General features: G+C 39.9%; 1 protein-coding gene across 3 annotated transcripts in view; it reads right to left on the reverse strand.

Annotated features, from left to right (window-relative positions):
• The window catches only part of Oamb (Octopamine receptor in mushroom bodies), a 120,324-nt gene that overhangs the window by 85,119 nt on the left and 7,757 nt on the right, over positions 1-27,448 (reverse strand). Inside the window, exon 2 of one of the 3 annotated variants that reach the window (XM_069121225.1) lies at positions 26,513-26,791. The exons of the other annotated variants lie outside the window; for them this stretch is intronic. The gene's annotated coding sequence lies outside the window, so the exon portion shown is untranslated. The remainder of the gene's footprint in view (positions 1-26,512; positions 26,792-27,448) is intronic. 3 annotated transcript variants of the gene reach the window in all.

Consider the following 27,448-nt stretch of genomic DNA (forward strand, 5'->3'; position numbering starts at 1 on the left):
AGAGAGAAAGACAAATCCCTTTCTATCCCTTTACCGCCTCGCCAACGAACACCGTAGACGAGGCGTCGTTTCGCACTCAGGATACATCACTCTCGCATTTATTTTGGTGCTCTTCTCTTGGCGATGATGATCAATGTTGACAATGGGGGATTTGGTGAAGCTTAGTGACGTGATTTCCAGATGATTTAGAGTAGCTCGCGAAAATATTTTTCGACACTTGCTCAAGAAAACACTCGATGTGTGCGTGTGTGTTATACATATAAAACGTTCAAATAAAGTCAAGTCAACTAGTACGCTAATTTATTCCTAAACCAGCTTAATCTCATCGTAATTAAACATTTATTTTTCCTTCTACATACTCCTGCTAGCAGGTGTACAGACCTTCGCAGAGCGATCGTAATTGAAATTTTCTTTATTTGAATTTGAAACTTTTTTTAAATTTTCCCTTATTCACCCACGAATATTATATATCCTACTACTTTAATTCTACCAATGAACGAAACTGTATACTATATACTGTATGTATAAACTTGCTTAATCTTATCGTAGCAAAACGTTCTTCTTTTCTCCTAAATACTCTCGCCGTTAATTAAATAAAGATTCACGCGACAACCATAATTTAAAACTTTCACCATTCAACCACGAATATTACCGTTGTTCTCTTAATTTTGCTATAGTTTCAGGATCCAATATAAACGACGGATTACGGTTATACGAACAATTTTACTCAAACACCTGGTACTTGGTTGAAGGACCATGAATTTCGGGACGAAATCGGTCGTATATCCGACTATATTACGACTATATTATATATATTTTTATAAAGCGATATTTCCACATGCTCGCGAAGGAAATCACCTCTTTCACGGACCAAGATATATCCTCGGCTGTAACGCATAACGCTACTCCATTTTATCGATGCCTGTTTCGCGGCTGTCCAATTCTCTGAACACGATCCGTATCTAGCGGTATCGGCGAACCACTTTTCTAGAATTGTAACGTCAGCATCGGACGAGATCAGGAAATTTGTGTCCGGGCATTTACATGATTCGAAAGGTTTCCGACGAATCCATACCGCCACGATCGGTCCTTGCTTCCTGAGCAATATTTGTACTCGTCGCATATGTACGTTTTTATAGTTTGAAAAAACAAGCGTTTCGAAATGTTCAACCGTATCGTTGGAAAATGCAGTTATGGCAGTCGATGGAGCAAAGTTTGAAGAAAATTATATCGTTACGGAGGATATAATAATTGAGAATTATTTGGTAATTGCTTTTAATATGTTGTCGACAGTATAAAATAATAATTAAATAGCTATTACGGTATTAAAAATCACGTTATTTCAATTTAACAAGTGCTAATTCGACGTTTGGCAAATGCTCAATTCGCAAGAAATTCAATGGACGACATCGTTTCATCCACGAGTATCTTAATTCCAAGCAACTCCATTATGGTAAATGACAACATCCTGATATACATTCGTGATATTCCTACGTAGTCTGCTGCCATATAAAGCCATCTCGATACAAGCAAACGACTGATGCTCGATTCTCAAAAAATTCAACGAGCGATGTTACTCTATCTGTAAATATTTCAAGCCGCGTTAAATATCGTTCCATCGCAAATTACCTTCTGATTCTCTGCCCCCTTTAGAAGCACCCACCATCCACACCTGTTCCGTAAAAGCATCGATACCTCGACCCACATTGCACAGCTCGTAACTCACCGTGCAAACCTTTGACATATATATAAAACGAGACTTGTCATTTTTAATGGGATAACGCTGCATGATTTTCTTCGACTTTATCGCTTATCAACTTTTTCCAATTTTTCCCATTACAACAAAAAATTAAAAAAAAAACGATGTACCATTGCCCCTTCTCGGTTCTTCCATTGCGATAAGAGAGATTTCCAGTGAAATCCAATTCTGCATAATCGTCTTTAACATTCCCATTTATCCTATTTTTTATCTTTTACAAACAAAGAAACAAAAGGGAAATAAGAAAAACATGGAATCGAACATTTCTTACCTCTTATTATGTATAATATTCCAAGGTTCTTTGCACCCTTCTCGCCTTTCGACTCCTTTCGATTCCCTCTTCGCGAATAGCATGGAATTCGAAAATGGAACCACGCGGAGGAACAGGTAAAACGGAAACCAGGGAAACGAAGCGTGCTCGAGAGTCGGCCAAAAGAAGGAATTCACCGGTCGAGAACGAGGCACGTACGCGTCGTCGCGATACTCTGCCCATATAAAGGCGTCGACAACGAGGATGTCGACACTCGGTGGTACGTAGGCGGACGTCGCTTCGCGCGTCGCATCGATGCTGCGTGAAGCCAAGCAAAGCGCCTTTGAACGGGGAAGACAAGGTGAGCGAGACGCGTGGAGAACGGGATTCGCGACCCGTAAAATCGGAACGTTGACAGTTGAGGAGGAACGCGAACGTCGAGGACATCTTTCTCTTCTGCGAGACTTTTCGGTAAGATCTTTTCCGGCAAACGCGCTCTCCTTCGGAACCTTTGAAACGTCTCCAGTGCGATGCGAGAAGATGCTTGACGAATGGCAATACTATGGCTTTTCTCGCTGGTGTGTTTTCTTTTATTTCTCCTTACAAAGAGAAGAAGTAGAATTTTAATATTTAAATTACCAATCTTTAGATGTATATTCTCCGGTATTAAGCTCGAATTATTGTTCGCTATCAAACAACGACTCAGCTTAAATAGTTGTAACTTGACGTTTCGCTTATTCCCACTTCGTAGAAAGCTTTAGAAATAAGCCAATCTAAAGCAGAATAAACCACTTGTGTAGCAGAATAAACCCCCATGTACGACAATTACGAAATGAAAATTATGAATCGTCCGAACATGTAATAATTCTAACTCGGCTATCGATTACTGCAAACTTGTAGCAAAAATAATCTAATGTAAATTAATTCGCAAGGTGATAACGAAAATAATTTTTACTCGACCATCGACGCCAAAACGATAACAAGAAAATTCTGAGAACAATGCGGCCAGAGCCATCCTATCTTGACAAATCTCCGACAGAGATTACTTACCTTCGTGGCACGTAAAATCAAATTTTGAAAGGAAAATGCTCACCGGATACTAAAGATTTTATTTGGGTAAGATAAATCGTAGAGATGATGATGATGGCATCGTGTTACAAGGGTCGATTATTGCGAACTCTTCTCAAAGCGAATCGACATTTTCGTTGGCGATGATCGTGGTCGGTTTACAAACGACCAGAGGCGATCGTGTATCGAGTAAATATTATATACATCGTAACGCGGAACCAAAACGATTTCGAGAGTCTTTGAGCGGAGCATATCGATCCAAAAAGGTCGACTGGCTTCGTCGTAGATGCGAACTGTGAAATGAATAGATTCAAAAGGCCAGCTGGACCACGAAAGCGGAAAATAGAGAAATAGAGAGAGAGAGAAAGAAAGAGAGAAGGAAAGACGGAAAAGTGAATGGAGAAACAAGTAATTTGCAAGTTTAATCGCTTATTGGTATCTATACGTGTTTCATAAACGAGTGTCTGACAAATAGCAGATACATATCCACGCGAGTGTAATTGGTTCTAACCTCGACACGCGTTAAACACGTTGATTACACTTTGCAAACTACGTTGGAATCTCGCACTACTCGCCACGAGCCTTAAACGCGATTATTTTTCACCTATATAATTCAAAGAGAAAGACACGCGCTATCTTTCACACCGCATGTACGTCCTAGCAGATCATATAAATCCAAGGATTTATTACTTTCGTAAAATCGCAGAAAAATGTGAATCCTCTGATTCCACAAACGTGGAACTGATGTATCAAGATAACCAAGAAGTCAGATCATTCTACCATGAACGTTCCATAACGTCGATCCTTTCAAGTCTACCGTTACCGAATGTTCGTGGCATTTTTACTATAAACTTGTGCCAAATAACGAAACGTTGAAAGAAATACTGTCCGCAGATGGATAATAAAAGGAATCGAAGAGAATTCGTTCAGAATTTGTCAGTGAAATAAATTATTTGACAAAATTCTAGTCCGACGAAAACGCATTCTCTTAAAATTTGTTTAAACTCCTGCTATGGAATTTTCGAACAATTTGTTATGCACGATACTGCGTCGAGCAAATGGACGAAAATTCCCATTTTTTCTAAACAAATTTTCTAAAGAAATTCCATTTCGTTTATCCGACTTGCACTCTGAATCGGTGGTAGACTCGTTGCGTGAAAACCGAGAACGATTAGAATCTTGCTTCATCGGAATTGAAACTTAATTAACTCGATTCAACATTCTCTAGAAATTACTTATTTCGTGACTTGGAGCGTACACGTAGATGCCGCGACTATTATACTGAACAGTCGTACGGCGCGTATTAGAATATAACAGAGTACCATAGAACGTATCACGTTGTTTTGTTCTTTTCCATATAACGTTTTGTTCGATCCTGACATCCTAACAACGGTGTACTTTTGCAGTTCCAGATATACCGAATAGTCGAACGTTGCGTTTGCCGCGGCCTCCTTCGTTAGGCATACGTTAATTACGTAATTACGCGTTATATTTCTCAAGTTACGCGTGTAATTCGTCGGAAATTCGAGTCAACATCGAGTAACAACACTGGATTTGCTTGATTAATAGTCGCATAACGTAAAAATTACCCCGGCTACGTAACGATACGCAAGTCTACCTGTTCGAGCTAGAAAATCTGTTCATTTTCATTTGCATTTGCGGACAAGTTCCTGTTTCTTTTCATCAAACATCGGGTTTCGACTAGAACTATATATAGAACGAACCAGCAAATATCGCAAGTATCGTCTAAACTTACAGTCTGAATTAATCATCGAATCAATAACCAAAGAGACCAAGTTTGTATGTATCTCGGTCTTAAATATTCGATCAAGTCTGAACTAATAATACGCTAGAAGTGGAGATCGAGTCGCAGTGATCGCGTGTTTGCTTGGAATTCTTATGGAACTATACGGTACGATGAAAACTAAATTAAACTAGAGAAACTTTAGCGAAATTGATGCAATTCGCGTACAATTACACGATTTTCTTATTACTCGATATTTCCTGCAATTGTTACGATTCTTAATAATCGGTGGAATTTCTTCGCGGGAGAACAATTCCCCTGTTGAATGTACCGATCGATCGTAGAAAACTTTCGATAGTGTCGAATTCGACGCAACTGGATAGATATGCTGATAGAGAAAAGGGAAAATGGCGTATGATGGACGACAGGATCGTCACCTAGTAATTTGTCACCTAGCGGAGCGATGTGACCGGAAATGACTTGCAGTTTTGTTGGCTGTTGCACTTGGACGCCGAAGAACATGATTGATTTCGTCGAGTTCCTTCAGATGCCTGTAAATGTAAGCCCGGTGATTGTACAAGTCAATGGCGACTGGTCGAAAATGTCACAAGTACCGTTTCATGATACAAGTATATACAATTACTCGAATTTACGTTGAATGCTGTCTTCAAAAGTTATGACAAAAAAGAAAAAAGAAAAGAGCTAGTAGCGACCGATGTTCAATTCGATAAAGGATAGAAACAGAAATACAACGATCGAATTGCTTACATGGTGAATTTCTGACGTTTATTATCGTTTAATTTTCACAGCGAAAGTTTCGCTCGGAATGAGAATCAGATGTGAATTTATTTCGAGACACAATGGGACGTAGGGCATTCATTTTTAATTTACTTTGATTTTACTTTAATCTCTAGCATTAGTTCAACGAACGTATCAGATTCTCGCAACGAAGGAAAGAAACGACGCATCCGTCGTTCGATCCGTTCCATTGAAAAGTCGATTGTTTCGATAACGACCTCTTGGTTCCATGTTAACGTTTCGAAAAAAAAGGAAAAATATTACACCGACCCGGTCTTCTTTTTCATTTCGCGTTATTCTGTCTTTTCTTTCTTCCTTTCTTTCTTCTCTTTCTTCTTCTTAACGTTATAAATATAGAAATGTAGTAACTTATGGATCTTAGAGTAAGGACAAGTAATGATGCTTTAATTAGGGTGTGGCGGATCGGTATCAACAGGACGCCGACAGGTCGAGGCATCAACGCGGCGCAACACCTCCCGGGCGATCCGCGGGTACCAACCGTCAACACCAGAGGGCTACTACGACGACGACGAGTCTGTCCATCTCGCTAGTGGTCGAAATACGGTGTCACGATACAAATACCGCACCTAGCGAGACTCCCTCTACGTCTAAGGCAGGGACTACCGAGCATAGCCTTACTGACGAGTCCACCGGTAGTCCCGGGACGAAACGCGAAACTCTCTTTTCATCTGGCAGCGACAACACTTCCGCCAAAAGGGTTTAGTGTAGTGTTTAATAAGCAATACTCAGTAACAAAAACCGATTACAATATCGTCGTACGTATTATTATCACACACGCCTTGACTTCCCGATACACACTCCGTGATGACCTCTCAACTCACACTGCACTTCTCCACTCGCATTCTAGCCGTTCTAGCATCCCTTTGTCCTTTCCTAGGCCCACCACACGCGTGTTCCGCAGACGCTCGTGGCCAGGGTCACGTAGGTCTTTTCTACGAAACTATGCACTTGAAAAGACCGATGACACATTTATGGACCCGCCGGCGCCTCGGCTCTCGCGACATTGTTCATGGTTAACTCGATGTTTATTAAGCCCTTTTCCCGATACTACAGAAATGGTCTGTGAAGGGGTGCAATTAGTTATTACTCCGCCTCACTGATTTCCATCATTCATCTTAGGATAAATAGATTTTTCGTAAATAATACAGTGGATTTCTGTTACAAGTATGTAGAAATAAAGTTAGCTATGATGCCGATGTGTACGCATCTATCCTCGCATATCGATCTTTCAACGTCCTATTTTATTCCGAAAAATTGTCAAAGAGCGACGTAACGACTGAAAGTTATCGATGCAGTACTACGTAGCTTAGAATTAAAGCGACGGCGGCATGGTGTAGTTTGAAAGTTCATTCCCTTGGGAACAAAAAGGAGAAGGAACGTGAAACGCGAGCTGGATGAAAGACAAATTGTCTGCTTAACTCGAGTTCGCTAATTTCCACGCGGTCGCCACGCAACCGTCCGTTAATTAATCCGCGTGCGCGTCGGCTTAAAATGGTTGGAACACCTTGAGACGGTATTGTGGTTGGTATGGTGGGGTGACGATGGTGAAACAGATTTAGGGACGGAGAAAGATCGTCGAAGGTTGGTCGAAGCGAGAACGCTCGGTCGCAAGCCGAGTGGATCGAGCTTTAAGCTGGTTGCCGCTAGGAGAAAGCGTTTTCGGGATTCGTGGTACGAGCATGGAAAGTCCTTGGTATGCCAACGGAATATGCTGAATATTGGTTAGCTACGTGCCTGACCTACCACAACCCGCCGGATATGTCACCTCTAGAAGCATTATGTCAGGAAAATCGGAGTAAGCTCGACGAATCGTTAAGAAACCATCAACATTTTGACAAATTACTGTCGAATATGCATGTATTTAAATAAGACGCGTAACGACATTAATTTGTTACTTTGTTTGCACGTAACAGTTAATAATCTATCGGATAAAGCATCGGAAGATTATTTCAATCGAAACAAAATACTTTTAACGGATATGAAAGTTAAAAGCATGGGAGAGAGAGTTTTAAAGTAGTCGGAAAAATAACATTTCAATCTCTCTTTACAAATGCGATAAGCTTGGTAAATTCCACTCGGAATCTTGTAGGGAAAATGAGAGATCCGGCCACAGTTTGAAATTATTTCGGATCGGTATTCATAAACGGAGGCAGGAGGTTGTGTAACGTGTTTAATACACCAAATCTGTTTCGTAAAGCCAACTACGTATAATTTTTATCGCAATTTCCTACGCGCAATTCGTAGGTCCTTTTCACAAAGGTTTCCCTATACGATTGTCAAGTCCCGGGAAATTTCATAAATTCGACGATGCCTTTAATTCTAACTGATCGGAGCGCGACCACTCTCATTAATATTCGAAGAGTACAATGTTGGAAAAATTATTGCTATATTTGCCTATCAAAGTGTTACTAAACTGATCGCTTTATAATCTATTACGATAAAACGCTTAAGACTCGAACTTACCTAGAATTTCAAATCGCAGAATTCTGAATTACAAATTTAGTTACACGCCATTCTCTCTTATCGGAAATTCTTAATTCGCGATTCTACGTTTCCAAATTTCGACAATCGTCGAATTTGGACATGATCTCTCGGTAATCTCGGACTTTAATGTGACGGCATCTCTAGTTGGACGTTATTCTTCGAAATGTTAGTCCACGTTGCGTCTGGTCGCGTTAAATCCAAGCTTTCCCTTCGGGTTATCCGATAGAAACACCGATCTTATTATCGTTCAATCACAAACTGGATGTACTTTCGCGGAAAGATCGAATAAAAAGGACAGCTAAAAGCTAAGGGCAATCTCGCGATAAAACTGCTTGGTCGCGAATGATTCAATCGATTAAGCCTTTCAACATTCTGCTAAGATATTGAAGGAAAAAAGAAAAGAAAGAAAGAAACGAAACCAGTTTCTCACGCTTTACTATTACAGACAAGACGCCTTCGTTTCTCTTCTTTCTTTATCTTTTCTCTTTTCTCATTTACGTACATGTAGGCATAATGAATACCATAATGGTGCAAAATGTGCTTTTCACCCTGGTTTTATTATCACAAGGCAAGAAAATCCTACTGGTAAGGAGGATTACAGTCCTAGCTGATTCTACGATTCCATATAAGTAACGTAATCACTAGTTTCGACCTACGAGCAAGAAAAATTCATCGACTTAAAAATGTTCTAATGACTACTTATACATATACACACGCTCGTATAACAGGGTAAATCCTCTAAAGCTTCTTTTCATTTCAAATCAAACTCGATGCATTTGTTCGGAACGGGATTTCGTTCCATTCGCGTCACGACCGCGTTCGTTTCATTAGCTTCGATTTCTGTCTGTTTCACCGTTCCATGTTTCGCAGTTAGGAAATTTTCTTCCGGCCATCTTTCTCCTTCTTTCAACCTATCCGCCCATGTCCCGATACTCGTTTTTCGCCCTTTCGAAATATCACGCGTAGGTAGCCAGTTCCATTTGTATTCCTCGAGTTAAGCAGCGAGCTTGAAAGCACGGACCGGATGGTGCTGTAGCACAGTTGTACCGTGGGCGTTCGTCGATTCGTTGAGCGCCTACGAGGGCGAGTTTCTCGAAATCTCTCACCCTTTGCATACACATCGAGCTTTCTTTAATCAATCGCCCGTATTCGCTCTGACGCGTTTTTAAGGATTTCCAGGACGGCGTTGATCCGACGATATTCCGCTTTCGAAGATTTATGCGGATAATGCGGATTGCAGCATCTTCTCACGCAACTGAATCCACGCTACTAGCGAAATTTTAGCGATTATAAGTAACAAATTATTCAGCAGAGGTAAATACTTTGACGTAAAATCGACATTCTCTTATATAAACCAAGTTGAATTCTATTCGGTGTGAAATTGTAAAATTATAAAAAAGGAATGTATAATCTATTAGTGGAAACTCGTCAAGTCGGAAGAAGCTCGAAGCACGCTATCTGTCGCTCGAAGAGGAGACCTCTTTTTGCCCGTGCATTACCTCTGTAAGTTCGTCGAGGAATATTAAGCGAATCGAGCAAACGGCAGAAGATACTTTGTCCATGAAAGGCAAGAAACAAGCGAAAGGTAAAAGAAGAATGAAAAAAACCCAGCAAATGCCGGTTTCTCGAGGAGTAAAGCATACAAGAGGAAGCTATTAACCGGATACGCGAGAGAGCAAGGACACCGGGTTGGAAACCAGCGAAGGGAGAAGCAAGGTAGACGTTCGAAGGAAAGGAGGAGGAAACATGGCAGAAAGTCGCCAATTAAGATTCGGAAAAGCGAAAGGGGTAATTCTGGAAACTGGGACAGACTGTAGCTCTTTTCTCAACGAACATTGAGGCGAAAAGTGGCAAAGGGAAACAGTTGAACGTCTCGGTGATGGTTATTTTTCTCTTTTTCGATCGTTTTACGTTTTTCTTTTCACTTTTTCTCTTTTTTTTCTTTTCCTTTTTCTATTTCAACCGTCTGTAATACGCTTTTTTCTTAAGTGCGACGAGACGCGAGTGCAATATGCACTTCCCTCTTTAATAGAACTAAGCACCTTTCGCGATATTAGTCGGTCTTCGCGCAGCTCGTTAAACGATTTTACTCCCTTCTTCTTTTTCTTTTTTTCTTTTTTCTTCTTTTTTTGCTTGTCGCTTGTCTGTGAGCGCTGGCAAGTTTAACGTGTCGGTATTACGTACTCCTTTCGAGGAAGAAGGGGGATTGGTTTTATTCGAGACCGGCAATGAGAACCAAAAATGAATTTTTAAAACTTTTAGTTTGGACAATTTCAAAGCTGTTTGAGAGGAATTTTAAAGTGAAAGAAAGAAAGAGTTGGTTCTGTAACAATTGGAAAATGTTGAAACGAGGATGATAATCGTAACAAATTTGAGACTTAAGGGACGAAGAATCGGTTTATGAAAAAGAAGAGCCTGTTGGATGAGTAGTCTTGCGGCTATACATTGAAAAATACTAAGTCAATGTTAGATTAATTTTATGCTACTTGTAAACGATCCTTACGTGTAATCTCTCTAAATCCTTAATCGTCGCGTAACAGATGGGAAAGAGAGACAAGTAAGTGTTTGCGAAATAATTTAGTGATGCAACAGATAAAACCATTTCACTCTCTTTCTCATAATTTCCAAAAAATTGATCATAAAATACAATGAAACAAACACGTAACGATAAACGATAGGATACGAGATAAATAGAAATAAATAAAATACAATAGAGGACAATATTTACACAGAATCGAAATTCAGGCCGAAATATTTTGCTTTCTAATGTGTAATAATATTTACAAAAATAAAAGAATGAATAATTATTAACTAATAAATTGGAAATAGAAAAGGAAAAAGAAAGTCTGCAGAAAGGAGAAATAAAAGCTGGAAGAAAATCAGGTTGCCGTTAAAGCGCTCGTTTAAAGATTTAAACGCGCGTTCCTTATTGTTATTATCGATTACGTGAAGGATATAGCGAGATCGTGGCTTGTATCTTAAAAATTCACCGACGCTGAAACCTCGCTGGCCGATAGTCATCGGGAACAAAGTAGAAACACGAAGTTTTCCTCGCGAAACTACCCAGTGCACGTGACTTGATACTGTTCTGGCTCGCGTCAAACATGATTGATAAGAATAACTCATCACCCTTATCCGCCTCAAGAGATAGAAAATGAAATATTTCGTTCTTAACCTTCGTTCGAATTACTCTTGCAACGGAGTATAATTTTAATGAACTCGTATTACGACGGAAGCGAACGATCGTTAGACAGAAAAAAAAGAGTTTAACGAAGAATTTTAGTAGATTTTTGACCAGAGGAGGTATATTATCGTTGAAAAATTGGTAAGATCATCTATGGACAATTTTAATTGCACAAAAATTGCAGTCATCGATGTTGCTGGATTTCGAAATTTACGATCAAGAAACAACGACACCTAATTAATATTCTTCGATTAACAAAACAAATAACGCAACTATCAACATTTTCCGCCGATTACACACAATTTGAATATATCCTCTCGTAGGACCAACGTTCTCATGAAAATCATTCATCAAAGATCTCACCGATCCGATTGATCAAGCAACTCGATTCACAACCTAAAAACTCACTCCGGTAGATCCGTTTCACCGAAAAGGAAAGAAAGTAAAAACTGATCCGCATAGAATCTTCTAAAGCACTGCATCGGCGGTGAAACCGTTTTGAACTAACTCGAAAGAAAATAATTTTCCTGTCGACGACAAAGAGACTTCCGGGAAAGTGGAAAGACGTTTTGAAGTAGAGGTATTGGCTGGTGGAAGCCAGCCTGAGCCAACGAAGAAACTGGTAAACTTTGCCGTACTTATCTCGACGAAATAGCCTTTACGGAAGAGGTCGATATTTTTCTCGCCATTGCGAGAACGACCCGGTTCGCGGTTTTGCCTTTATCTTCGCTGCTTTTGTCTGCTTCGTCCGGCGCGTTACCTACACATGCAGCGACGTCACGCGATCCGTGGATTTCCGGTTCTTAAGGAGGTGAACTGCTCGAGAGTCGATCTCGAGTCAATCTCGAGTCGATCTCGAGTCAATCTCGAGTCGATCTCGAGTCGAGTCGTGACTAATCGTCGAACGATACCGGCAACTGATTTTCTTCCCGTTCGTGCGCTGTTTTTCCAGAAAACAACGAGTCTCCTTTTTCTTCCATCTCTCACTCTGTTTTCTTTCGCGATGTTAGCACAGAGATTGTGTCGTAAGTGGATTTAGCGCAGGGTGAAAAAAGCTCGCTACTCGAACGTCGATTATTTTAGCTCGGGGATCGCGTAAAAGATAGTTGCGTAGATAATTAACGGTGTTGTAAATTATTAACGCTCAACTGACAATATAATTCCAGGATTTTCTCCAATTTCTAAATTCTTTAGCTTGCTGCCGCTGTTGCGATAGAAATAATTAAGGAAGTCGTTACGTTAGTAACGTTGAGCCGATATCATTGGGTCATTGGTGATCGTAACACAGTCTCGGTTACGTTCGATTTCATTAAATTAATTTCTAGATATTTGATTTCGTTTTATATTCTGAACGAATTTATGAGACGAAGCCTATCGATTGTTTTTTATGTAACGCTAACGTAAAGGCAAAGCCCAACATTATTCTAGTCTCTCGTGGCATATTTGATTAATTAAACGTATTGATTCGTGGCTTTGACGTCTCTCTCTCTCTCTCTCTCTCTCTCGCGCGCTCTCTCTCTCTCTCTCCCCCTCCTATTTTTAACTAAAAGTTATAGAAAGTAGTGAATAAGGAAAATATCGAACTATGATAAATAATATCGATGAAAAGTATCTGTACAGTCCGGCAAATATTAACTTTCCCTTAATAAAAGTAGACCAACGAAGCTAATTTTAATAGAGATTAAAAACTTTTCTGCGATTCGACGGTAAAGATCAATTATAAAGACAAAGGAAGAAGGAGGAGGAGCTGGTTGAATGGTTGATCCTTGTTCCGTTCGATTCAGTCTGCTCGACTATTACATGCCTATTGTCTTCCTTTTTGCTGCTGGTGACCGGCGAAGCATCTACTTCGCTACCGGAACAGAGCGCAGGCTGATTTGAATCTCAAGCGGAACAAGTCTTAAGCGATACAAGAAGCGACGAAGAACGGGGAATGTGACTTAAATCACAAGCGGAAATTTTATGGGATACAAGCGAAAGAAAATGCACAGGGAGCTCGCGATCGGAATACATAATCGCCCCGTTCGAAATGTTTCCGTGGCAAAAATATCGTTCTTCCACTCTTCAGTCTTGTCGAACGTTCAAAGAATTACATTCGCTTTTCTTTTCGGCTTTTCTTTCTAGAGTCCATTTTTGAAACAAGACAAGGATTTCTTCGATCGATTCGCATTTAGCTCTCGTATTGGTCAAGGTTCTTTTCTCATTCTTTTCATCAAACTATTTCATTATTTATATATAAAAACAGAAAGCATTAGTTCCTCTTCGTAGACTGGCAAGCGATAGTAATGGTGAATTCTTTAAAAATATATAGCAAGATTTGCATTTAGCCCTGCCCGTTTGTGAACGAAGAAGGTTCCTTCTATTTAAATAGGATATACCGATGATCGAAACGGCGGAGAAACTTGAAAAGCATATTATTTCTTTAAGAAGCTGGATCACATTGTTAAGACAGGTTCGTTTAAGAGGAAAAAATTTGGTTGGTTCGAGATAAAAGAAGGAATTCTGTAGGATAAAAGAATGAAAATAATCGACTTATATTTAGCCTCTGTTTCGTTTTAGTCTTGTCTTTCCTCCTCCTTTTTTTTTAAGGATTAGTGTTTTTTTTATATAAAAATGGGGAAGATGGATAGCCCTTAATTAATAAGGTGAAGCGGCATTACTGTAAATATCGAAAAGGACGTTAGTTCAAGGTAAATTGAATCGCGTGACAAATTGCGAATGAATTATTCATGGAACCGTGAAATATCCGGCTGATATCCTACGTGTAATTCCTGCCAGTTCGTAGACTTTTAAGAATTTCATTAAATCGATCATGATCCCTGTGGACAAAGTAAAAATTTCGCCTGGCGGGAACAGAGCCAACGCCAACGCAACGATTCGATCTCCTCGCCGAACTTATCTCCTATGTTCTATACATATAATCTAAAAACGAGAGAGAAAATTAGACAACTCTGGCGACGATATAATTATTACGGATAAAGATAAAGTGATAAAAGTACGACGTTATCGGATGGTTGATGGGTATAACGAAGTAATACGAATCAAAATGTTATAAAATTTTGTTGCATTTGCGAACGAAGCATGGAAAATAACTAATTTCCCAGTTGGTAAAAGATATTGTGGAATTTTCATCGTAGAAAGCTATCGATAATAATCGATACGACAACGATGTCTTTCCATCCCTATATGAGAGAGACCGCATGGCACAACACGATCTCGCAGCTTTTTAAGTCGTATCATAAAGGATTTTATCTTTATTCTGTTCCTATTGGGTTTCTACGAAGCTTTCGAAGCTATTCTCGAACAAGGAAGCTTGTTTTCGTCCGATACAAATTGTCCGATACAGACTGTCGTAATTCCTATCGAATCGTTTTTAGAGAATTTTGTTCAGCAATCTCAAGAGAGTGTACAGTTTGATTCTCCTTTGTAAAATCTAGCCTTAGCTGTCCGGCTCTTCTTCCTTTTAGGTAGAAGCGATATTTGTTTCGGTTGACGGTATTGTAAAAAATGTAGGAATAGTCAACATGTGCAACATGTTGCAACATCTTTTTTTCTTATTTTTTACTTGTCTTCGTAGATATCGAAAGGATTACAGAAACGCTGCATGTGCATCTAGTTTTTCTAAGAAACAAACAAGAATGTAATGTATGTAATGTAATATCTGTAATAGTTGTTCAATTTCTTCTAAATCATATATTACAAAATCTTTGACTCTCCCGAATCACTATGCTAAAATATTTAATTCTCCGAAACAACGAAGAGGAAGTAAGAGAGTACAGAGAATATCTGACACAGTTGTCAACGGATCGTTTCTCTTCCTCTTATTTTCTCTGTCTCTGTCTCTCCATTTGTAGCTTCCATCCTGTTTTCATGCCCGGAGCGGAAATAGGAAAACGAAGAAAGGACGTTCGGTGTTTCGAACGTGTCCTAAGGAATCGGATAGAGAATGAAAGGAAAAAATGCATCTTCGATATTGCCAAGTTAGACTCGGATGAAAAGCTGGTCTCTCTCTCTCTCTCTCTCCCTCTCTCTCTCTCTCTCTCTCTGTAACAATGACGAAACGAGACAAAATTCTATTCGTTGGAGAAAAATGAGCGGCGCAGAGCAACGAATTTTAATTGAAACGAAGGAATTTACGAATCCGACGTTTGCACGATTTAACTTTTGAATCGATTTCTTCCTTGTTCAATTCATCTTTCGATCTATGATTTTTTCCTCGTTGCTAAAACACGGTTTCTTACTAACGCCGATAGAGCGAAAGCAGACGTCGAATTCGCGTACGCCTTCTGAGACAAGCTATGGGTATACCGTGGACTGTACGAACAATAAAAAGAGAAACTTTGCCCTTTACATCGCCGCAAAAAGTGCATGAAATTACTGGAGAGGGAGAGTGGAACAGGTTGCCATTGAAGAGACGGAACTTTCAAACTCGAAATTACCGCCTTTCTACCCCAACCGACAATGACAGTTCGACCTCTATATTTGGATTTTATCACGAGAAAACGAACTCCTTTCTTGAGTAAAGTTTCAGCCGAATAGATTCAACTGAAAAATTAGTTGTACTGTTTTTCTTTCAACAGACGATTCTATCAGTATGAGACCACTTTTACCGAATATTCTCTCAGGTTTATATCGTGTTGTATCTAATATAAAAGGATATATGTATATATGTACATATATATACGTATACGATAAATGAAATATCGTACTTGTTAACATTTACCAAACATTATTCTGTGAAAATTCTATTAGATTATTCGAGCGTAAAGGATTACGGGATCGTTGGCGTATTTCAAATATTCGTGATGCGCGTGTACCTGTATTATACTGTTTTCATAATTCTTCGCTAATATTTCGATTCCCCATAATTCGTTATACGTAGAATAATAGTTAGTCGACTCTTTAATTATTTCGAACAACGCGTTATTAAGTATCGTAATTGGAATTTAGACGGAGTAAGAAATATGCATAAAATGATCAACTAACGGGAATGATTACGGGAATAATTAGGGGAGTAATTACGGAATGATTAACCGGTATGATTTAATTTTAACTAGCATTCTCTCTCGACGAATGGCCGCATTACCGATCGCACAATAGAAATTTTCTGCCACGATCAAGCATCGAGTAATTCTCTAAATATCTGTGTTCGGTTTAATCTTTGTACGGTAGAAATCTCTTAATCATTGCGACCGGTATACGAGTATAATCATGTACGCGGTATATAATTATGATTAAAGGAAACGAGAAACGAGATACTGTGTTGAAAACTAGATGCGTTTAACTTGACGAGGAATATTAATAAAATAAAATGAAATAAAATAACAGGCTACGATGAGAAACAGAAGGCAGTTGTAAGAGATATTTTCGAGAAGATTCGTTAGAATTGAATATTTTCCATTTTATTTAATTCCTCGTATTTCCTATTATAGAGCTGGCATTGAAACGATCTTCGTTTAATATCGGAGTATTTTTGGCAGGGTGCAATTGATGTTGTAGCAGACGAGGCCCATTCGCCACAGATGGTTCGTAAACGAATCGTCGAGAGTGCGGAACGCGCGTGCAAGCTTATCTTTTAACACGACTGGCCAGGTAAATCAATAGAGCCGCTAGAGCTTGAAACAAAAACAAGAAAGAAGAAAAACGTGGACACACACACATGCGCACACGTACTAAACGCTATATCTGAGCCTTCTACTTGGCTGATTCGTATGTAGCTGGTTACGTATAAAGCTGGCTTTCGTGCCATTGAGATGTTTTGAATTATGGCAACCCTCGATTTCTTACACGATTTATTTCACCTCTTCCTCGAAATCGTTGAGAAATCATGGTGAAACGATCTGTTACGAAAAATGTTCCCTTCCATTTCCTAGATCTTGTTAAATGAAAATCTTTCATTTATTTACATTTATGACAGTAACAATTGGAATTTATTAATATCACACTAACAGTTATTAATTTGGAATTATTAAATATTGATCGTTGTTATAACTTTATATTATATATTTCACTATATAACTTTATATTATTATAATACGATAATTTTCCAATTATTGCTCTGTATTCTATTACGTTTTTTTGAAACGATTTATGAATCAAGAACGTCGCAAACTAACAAGGCGGTGAAAGAAGCACGTATCTAAAAATTCATTTCCGTACAACATTTCCACAATTGTCAAAACTTTCTAATTAAGTTTTAAAATGTATTTATTTATACAGTTATTTCTCGTTGCCAGGCCGATAAAGCAAATAAGCATATTCTTCTTCGTAGAATAAATTTGTTAACCGAGTGGACTAGCTCGATACGATCAAAATTGTAAATGCGTGTTACGTAGACTTTTTAATTTGACGTTCAAGATGGAGTTTCGTTGGAATATATTTATGTGTTTTGCCGAACGTCTCGGATGGACTGGAAGAAAAAGCCTCCGCTAACTTTTCATATTTTTTTGTATATAAAGTATCGAACGGTGGGAATGGTAACTGTTAGAAGAACGTGATTGATCTATATGAGAAGAGACTCGAAATAATAAGCAATAAAAAATAATATGCTAATATCTTAAAGAATATCTCTTCGTTCTACGAGATTATTTTCATATATTTGATAATTTTCTATGGAAAAGAAATGGCTAAATTGGTCGGCAATGGAAATTAATAACAATTGGTAGGTACAATATAAAAGATTATACGTCAAGCTGAGAAAACGCTTATTTATATCTTTTAATCATTAAAAAAAATCTACGTATATAGCATTAAAAAGGTGAAACAACTGCTCGATAGAAAGTTATCACAATTGAAAGTCTTTCTTTGACGAAAAAAAAGGAGTTTCTTAAACGAACGCAGAGCGACAAAAATATGGAAAGACGTGGATGCTTTCTGAAGAATTCCATTTTCTGGAGAAAGAGGAAGGAACGTGGAGAAAGCTCGTGAAAGGAAGTCGTTTAACGTGATTCGGGAGCCTCTTTGCGCGAGCTTGGAAAGCGGAAGCGGAAGCGAAAGAGAAAGAGAAGGAGAGCGTTACGTTACTTACGTTACGTTACAGTGTTGCGTTACAGTGTTGGGTTACACAGTGTTGTTGGATAGGAGGCTGCACCGCGTCGGCGTGGTGTTGCGTCTAAACACGTTAATGTGGCGTCGGACGTGGATAATTGCACGGACGTGGTGCTCGAAAGAAAGAAAAAGTATCGAGGGGCCGCGATCTATTATCTCTATTGCGACTTGCTGGTTGTTTCTCCCGCGTTTCTAAAATTTTAGAAACCAGCAGGTTGTCAAAATTTCGTTTTCTTTTCAAGAAAAATTTCGTTCCATTCGTTCCATTCGTTTCTTTGCAAACTTTCTTCTTGGGGAAGGATTCTTAGACCGATAAATGGAATACAACGGAAAATTTACATTTGATTTGTGACTGGTTTTCATCAGAAGCTAGCCTTAAAGAGCTACCAACCTATGGCGTTTTCGTCGCTCGTGCTTGTCACAAAATGTTCATGTTTCAAGCAACGAAAGCGGAAAAATACATTAAATCGACTGTAAATAATATTCGTGCTCGAATTGGTTTCGTGTCGGTCATCGATCAAGCGGCGGCGGCTTTGTCAAGATACAAATTTACCGTGTGACAAGATGTACGTAATAGTTAGCCTAGTGACGAACTCGGAAAATTGAACTATTAACTCGTAATCGATGGTTCAAGTAAAACGATAAGCGTTAATACTTTGTGCAAGAGCAAAAGGAGCGATCCTAACGACTTGTCCGAATCAAATATCTTGCAAAATACTGAAAATCCATAAGGAAACTTCCGCAGGAATTTAAAAAATCAGTCTGTATTTTATTTTTATATATGTATGTTAAAGATTCAAATTAGAATATCGTGCTGATATCGTTCGATTTTATTATTATTATTATTATTATTATTATTATTATTGTTGTTGTTGTTGTTGTTGTTGTTGTTATTGTTATTATTATTATTATCATCATTATTATTATTATTATTACTATTATTATTGCTATTATTATTATTACTATTATTATTATTATTATTATTATTGTTTACATAGAAATTGGATAAACATGGTCGATTTGCGAAAGGACATGGAAGACAGGTAGGAAGTAACGACTATGACGAATCGATAACTGTAATTCAGCTACGGATAATCGAAAAAAGTAGGTTAATCCAGTCTTTATCAAGGGCGATTCAGATTCGTTCGATGAGCCTCGTGGCGATAAATTCACCGCTCTTCGGCCAATGTTAACGCACGAACGATCAGAATATGGCGATGTACTATACGGTATAATGCAAAGGAGGAACGTTATCGATCGCGAGATGGAGATTTTCATTTGCCATTTGCCGCGTCACGTGCCGCGAGATCACGTACAGAACGATCCACGTGAAAACGAACGTGCAAGTTAAGATTACAATCGTAAGATTATAATCGTTTCGCTTAACGTCTGCTCACGGCTTCAACGTGAAATCCAATTTTAAAATTACTACGCATCCGTCGTACGCAGCATTGCGAGCCGGGTATTGTCAAGTGTCGCGTATCTTACCTTTAAATTGTCGCCGTTCGATCGAAGAAGATGAACAAACTCGTAAAACATGCTTGGATCGGGGGATGCGTGAGAAGGAGTTGCTTGGCGTGTCAGGCTTCAAGGATCAAAGAAAGCACCTCGTTCGATTTCCAATTTTCTTGATCGTCGTCGATTCGTGCAAAGAGAATCGGAAGTTATCGCCGCCTCGATTCCAGCTTACTACACTCGTCCGACGTTGTATTTCCGGTACGAAGACTGCCCGATTCACTGTCAGAAAGAAACAAATTGGTGAAAGGATCGACAATAAATTATTCTCTGCGATTATATCTTCCTCTGTAACTCTCCGAGCAAAGTTCCTTCGACAACCTCGTACCTTATTGAACATCGTCCGATGAGGTATCGACGGTATCGTAAACACGGTCACAAGACGATCAGTCAGGTGACTATAACGATTTATCTTAGATTACCGAAATTTAAATGTATATAACATAATATACACTATATATATATAGAGCTATAAACGTAGGATGTACGAGCGCGCTTTAAAAACTGAACGTGTAATTGTTACTTGTATTTTACGCGAAATGACCACCGATCAAATATCGAAAAATAGATAAATGCGAGACATTTCGCGTAGAATTCCGTGTAACAACTGGTCCGCGAATGTAAAGGAGTTACATATCGCATGGTTCTCACATCGACGACGTGTTTAAACGCGCGCCGCTATCGCGATGGCTTGTTAGCACGAGGTTATTTGCTCGTTAAAAGCTAGCACGTATGAAATTATTTGTTTGCTATCCACGCTGTTTGCGTTAATCGTTTAACCGAGCGTTTATTTTGGCTTCATTGGGATCGAAGAGACGGCCTGTCTCGAGAGACACGATCTTTAATCGTTACGTTTGCTGCAATTTAGGCTAGATGAAATTGAACGGAAGGTGGTTGGAAAGCAAGTTGAAAGCAGATAGAACGAGATCGAGCTACGAAATATGCTATTCGTTCGAAACGCGAAAGCCAAAGAGAGAGCGAAACAGAGAGAGAGAGAGAGAGAGAGAGAGAGAGAGCGCGAAGGGCTATGGGTTCGCAAACGTTCAACGTAAAAGTTCATTGTCGTTTGATTTCTGTGGCGTACAATGCCGTCCAATTTAACGATGGAAATCTGAAAGCGCAACGGAAGCTTCCTTCTGCCCGTTTCGTATCCCATTGTCGCCAAAAACAATGGACGATAGTCGTCTGGTTCGCCCTGTTTCTCCTTCTTCGTTATTTCCCTCTTTCTCGATCTGCTCGTCGTCTCCGAACTCTCCGCCCCATTCGCAGTGGAAAATATCGGTTATATCGTTGTTTCGTCGATGACTTTTCGCGGTCTATCGAAAATTATCCTGCAAAAAGGTCTGTATTGCTCGTTTGTAGTCCATCGCGAGAGTCGAAGTTCCGTGATTGTGAAAAATCTAAGAAATCTGAGAAACGAACAAACCGTCGGGACGCGCGTCGATGGCGATAAAGCCATAATGGCAAAATGGCACCGACTATGCGTGCACCGTGCACACGATACTCCAGGCCAAGATTAACCGCACCAAACTAAGCTAAATAGAATGGCAACGATGGATAGTCCACGATGGCAAAACGTTGATCCATTGGCTGGCTCGCTTGTTAATCGGTGACTACTTGTATTATACACGTCTGTATATACACGTCGGGGGCTTTGATCGTTTATTTGGCGAATCGTGTAACATTGAATCGAACGAGAGTATTTTTTATCGTACTTTCTCTTCTTCCTCGCCCCCGCCCCTCCCCCCTTTAATTATGTAAAACGCGAGATTTGATGCGAAGTTAGGGAATACGAGTACTCGGGTTGAACGAACTTATCGAGCAAAAATGCAGAGAACGGAGAGATATCGTCATTTTACTGGGATCTTCTCATCTTTCTTCCAAGCGTATAAACCGAGGGGTCTTTTTCGAAATCTACCATGGCTTTTTTCTCTTACTTATTCAAAAATCTGAATCGCGAATCTAGAACTGAAAATTCAAAGAATTTCCAATCTCCGAAGGAAGCTGTCGAAGATCGTTTTTTAGCGTTTTATTCGCGTCGTTTCGTAGTCGTTGGGCCGACTGGGTGGACCAAAAGCGGTGTTCAATGAGGTAATTGCCTCTCGGAGCGAACGTGATCGAGCAGACTGCAGCGAGTGGTCAGTGGTTCTTGACCGGTTCGCGATGATCGTTGCGTCGATGTGATTTTACGGCGCACCTTGAATGTATTTTCAGGCGATTCTCCAAATTTCAAAATATGTACAAAGACACTTGGAAAGAATGTATCAAACTCGAAGGTTCGAAGAGTCGATAAGATTGGAGAATTGAATTTTAGTGCAGCCAAATGGTGTGTAAACTGATTTTTATGAACGGCGTGGCGAAACGATAGCATTCGCGATATCCTTTTTCCTCCTCTTTCTTCTCCCTTCAAATGTTCAACACGAAAATCCAGTCCTCTCTTCCACGGACGTTCCTGTTTGCCGTCCGAATCGACGAGACTGCTTCGCTTCGAAATTAGTTGGAAACGAGCTGTCTCGGAGCGACGGTCTCGGAGCGACGATCTCGGAAACGACATTTCGAACGTTCCCAATCGATTGCGACCAATTAAAGACTGGCGAACGCACCAGATCATATTCCATGTTCCATCGACAAAGATACTCCGATATTAGGAATCGCGCCCGATTAAAGTATCTGTAAAATCTGTTTGCTTGGAACAGAAGCCACTTCGATCCTACCGTTGAAACAGTTTTGCGAAAATCAATGTTTGCGCAACTGCAAATTTCATACGGATATTAAACGGATCCGAGCATCTTGAATCAGATAGGAAGATTAGACGCTATTTGGGACGAGATGCTGGGAAGTTTCAAAGAAAGATGGATCGATTATTTAGCTTGGGGGTTACAGAGAGGTCAGTTTCCCAGCGTGCAAACGGAAGCGAATAGTTCGCTAATCCTAATCGACATAAACGACCCGTCTTCAACGCATCGCGATATCACGAAATCACTACTGCGAATGCTGCTACGTGTTCGTCTATTTGATGGAGCGCGTGATTTGCCGGTGAAAGCTCGGACAATTATCTTGCATCTACGTCGAGTATATCGTTGTTATAGCAACGGTTTCATCGTTTTTATTTTTACATGCTACATACTCGTACGTCTTTTATTCTGATAACGTGTAAAGCTGCAAGCTGCAAATCCGCGTAAAAAATGTCTGATTGGATAAATTGTCCACATCTCCGCGATCGTCCTCGAATCATCGTCGAATCGTCATCGAACGATCCTGGAAAGCGAGAAAAGGCAAATTTTTGCCACGCGAATCGCTCGATCGAGTACGGTCGATCCCGTACGATATAAGACAGTGTGTTTGTTTGTTAATGTACGGAAAGGGGATCTGGCAGACTAGACGGGGTCTGATGCACGTCGTAATATCGGCGTTCCTGGCTGTCGCTCGCAGCAGGGATACCGGCCAGCTAGCCAGCCAGAGTCAAGAGGAAGCCGTTCTAACGAGCGCATTTCCCGTCTAACGACGCGTTCGCCGGCTTTATCGCCGCAAAAATAACCACCGGCGGCACCGCTCTTGTTCCACATCCTACGTTCTACGGCCAGGCTTTTCGCCTTTTCCAAACTTGTCGACGCAGCATGGTGCTGCGGCCTAACCGATCCCACGAGATCACCATCGTCTTCCACGTTAAGGGACAGGTACAAGAAGCAAGAGAATACGGATGCGTACCCAAAATGCGAATCCAGTTTCCACGACCTTTCGCATTTCCGTTCCTTCTCTTTTCCGATGCTATCAGCGAACAGAAAATTCGGTAATTGTTTAGAAAATTCGGTGATTTGCGAATCACGTTGTCAGAATCACGATCCTGAACAATTGTTCGTATAGACGCGTAACCGCCGCTCGATCTTAGCTTTCGAGGTATTGGCAAAAGACTGTCGGTATCGACATAGCGAATGGCAGCCGAATTTAAAAATCTACCCCGGATATGATTCTTATTTTTTCTCTGTACTTAGTATACGCGTATAAAGGAAAGCTGAGGGACGAGCTTGGGCGTGTTGCACGGATCTTTCGCATTACATTTATCACTTTGCGCGTAATATGATAAATACTGCGTATTTAAAAAATGATTATCATCGATAGCCTGAGTCAGGTTTAGACGAGTCTTTTAAATTCGACCAACGTAAAATCACGACAGTCGCGAACAGACAGATCTTCGTTCGAGTAACATGTCTGAAGACGTTTCTCGCAAACTCGCGTACGTAGTTGCGAGTGATTATTTAGATTCGTAGAGTACGTACGAGTACGCGCGCGCGCGCGCTTGTGTGTGCGTGTAGAGAGAGAGAGAGAGAGAGAGAGAGAGAGAGAGAGAGCAGCAGCAAGTGGTGAAATTGGCATTTGCGGGGGCAGTATGGAGCAACAAAATCATGCCGTTCTGCTTCCTTCCATATTTCGTCCGTCACAGACGTTCGTATTTCTATAATCTTTAAAATTATCTCGTCGTAAAATCGGCCCACGCTGCACCTCAGAAACGTTATGTGGAAGATTCGATATGAAAACAATGCTTCGTATTCGTCCCTTGGATACTTGTTACGACCCTGGCTATACGAACCTGCCTGCGAGTAACGTCTTTCTGGTGTCCAGCCTATAGAATGGACAAAGCGCCGAGCAAAAACCGCGTAATATCAGCGAGTTTCGTATAAATCTAACGTATCGTCCGTCGCTTTGTCGTCGTTTGTTTCGTCGCTTGCATGAAAATGTGCGGCGGACGCGTCGGTTACGCTTGCGACTGTTAAAAATATAAAAATAAAATAAAAAATCAAAAAGTTAAAAAATCGTCGAAACGCAAGATGCCGGACGCTTTCTAAATAATTGGCGCGAGTTATTACCAGAAAAATATTACTCGATATACACTGGCTCGCAAAAGTATTCGAAATTCCAATCAAAATACGTATTTATGTAGATTTTGCAACGTTAGTAGCGCTGTTGCAAGAATTTGTTAGGGGTTGGTCCAAGCGAGAATTTGGTAGAAACGATACTTTTCTGTTGGACGGGTGGAATTTTAAAGCTCGTCGCCGTCGAGAGGAAAGAGCCTGGCAACTCTCCCCGGGGAAAACAGGAACGCGTTACAAGTTACAAGTGTATTTTCGTTTGCTTTTGAGAAAATAAACTGTAATCGAACGTGATTTATTTATTTTTTTCTTCTTTTTTTTCGTGTCGGATCGATGACGGAGACGCTGAAAGTAAAACTGACGCTAGTACATTTTCTTTCTTGGTGAAAAACCGCTGGTACGATTTTATTTCCTTTTCCTTATTTCCTTCGGAAATGAAATAAGAACGGAGAACCGTCGAGTATTTTATTGCGTATGCTCGACGAGTATCGAGCAAATATATCGTAAAACAGATTTTTTTTATCAAAGATCGACCTGAACCACGCTTTTGTCAAATTAGAGGATTTGTGCGAATTGTAGCACTTTTCTTCCGACACCCTCGATTACGTCGTACAGGATGAAACCTAGCAACGATGATAAACCAACTATATACTTGTTAATAGATCATCGTGACGGCTGTAGTTTTCTATTTTTTATTAGGCAGCAATTTAACAAGCGTAGGACTCGATAACTTTGTAAATTTCTAACTCCGCGTACAGTGTACCGTATAACTCTTAAGCTTATAGCACTCGATTCCATGATTCTTGACTCGATACGAGTCTGTGTAACTCTCAGCTTTAAAACTCTCGCGTCTATGATTCTCGTTTGCCTAGCCCTTTGTGTCTCACTCTACAGACCACAACTTACGAGCCACGAAAAGGTTAAGACTGTTGATCACGCGAGATTTCAAAGTATTGCTTTCCCTGTTCTTCGACTTTTTGCCTAGAAGCTGGTAAAGCGAATCACAGTGAATCGAACGTAGGCGTGTTATTTTTATAGGGTTTAGAGAATAGAGAATAGAGAGCGTCGATAAAGGATTCGACGTCCGTTGGAAACGAGCCCTTGTTTACGTTACAACGTGGATTTTAACGAGATACGTGTCGATGTTAAACGTGGAAAGTAGGAAAACGTCGCGGTAACCGAGATCGATCGTCGATCGATTTTGAAATTTCAATTCCACGCAACGTGTACGTATTCCTTTTTCTCTAATTATCTCTTTTTCGATCGTTATCTCTTTTGGGTCGTTACGAGTGGAAATGCACGAATTCGTACGCTAAATAATTATTTACGAATTACGATATCGCTCCAATTTATTACCAATTTACTTGACGAAGAATCTCGACGATAGTTAACACGACCCACTCGCTTTTTCTTCGTGCGTTAAACGACATTTTGTTCGTTCTTTTGTTTCGTTTCGTTTCGTCTCGTTCCTTTATTGCCATTATCGATTCGTTTGGTCCTTAAATCGTTTTTAACCGGATCGTATTTTTGTAATCTAATTGCCAAATATATGTACATGTACGAAGCGAGGAAGAATGAAATGAAATGAAATGAATTATTGGCGCACCGATCGGAAAAACAGAATATAACGACGTTGTTCTAAAGACTAGAAGAGTTAACGCGCTTTCGACGAAAAGAACGAACACAGGGAGGGAAGGAGATGAATTAAATTCCGCCAACTCGGCTTGCGTACTTAAAAACTCATTAGCAAGGCCCAACAAAAATTCCAACTCACCGGAAGCTGCAAGAACCTCGACGAGACTCGTAGTTTTCCTGGTGATTCTCGTCGACTCGGCGAAAAATCGAAATTACACCGCTAATTAGCCGGTGAATCCAGCCAGGCTAACTTCACCACTTGTTCTCTATAGGTGAAAACGACCCCTCAAGTACCTGATTCTCGCTTGATACCGTTTGTCTTTCGCGATTCACGAGTATCCCATTCGACGACGAAACAACCTCGAGGATCATGATCACAGGTGAAACGCTTCTCATCGTCCGGTCACATACAAGTGTCCTAACGGATGGATTATTTTTAACGTTTATGGAAGAATTTTTCTGGTTAACGACATTTGCAGAAATTTTCCTTCCGTCTGTGTACTTTATAAGTTATGGTTGCAAGATTGAACAATTCAGCTATCTTTTTTCTTGTTTTCTCCTTTTTTTTTTCTTTAAATCACTTCTCAATCTTTTCTTTCCAATTTTTGTTTTCAAGTATTTTCAATTTCGATACAATCGGCAAAAATTTCGTTACAATTAGTAAAATCTCTTTCGATTTGATCTATCGGGAATTTTGATTATCGTTGAACGCAAGATGGGTGGAATTTTCCTTTGGCATATCTTTTTATGTATTTGTAATTTTTCAAATCTCAATTTCGATCGAATTTGATTTATCGATCGAAAGCCCTGCGAATTTCAAAACATTTCGATAAGAGAATCTTTGAACAGTAAAGCTTTTTTCTTCTCATATCTGATTATAACTTTCTATAATTTTCGGAAAATCTTTTCGTTCTAGAGCAGTGAACAAAATTCTAGAGCGCGGTCACTAGAATGTTCTTTTCCAAAGGCACACGCTTGGTTGATAGTTTCATGAGAACTCCGATACAATGCGTCAAAAACGGTCGGAGATGAATTACGCTTCTCCGATTTTCTTCCTTGTCGTTGAATGCTTGCA

Source organism: Bombus flavifrons, chromosome 10 (assembly GCF_040668555.2).
Source record: "Bombus flavifrons isolate JBK064 chromosome 10, iyBomFlav1_principal, whole genome shotgun sequence".
NCBI lineage: Eukaryota > Metazoa > Arthropoda > Insecta > Hymenoptera > Apidae > Bombus > Bombus flavifrons.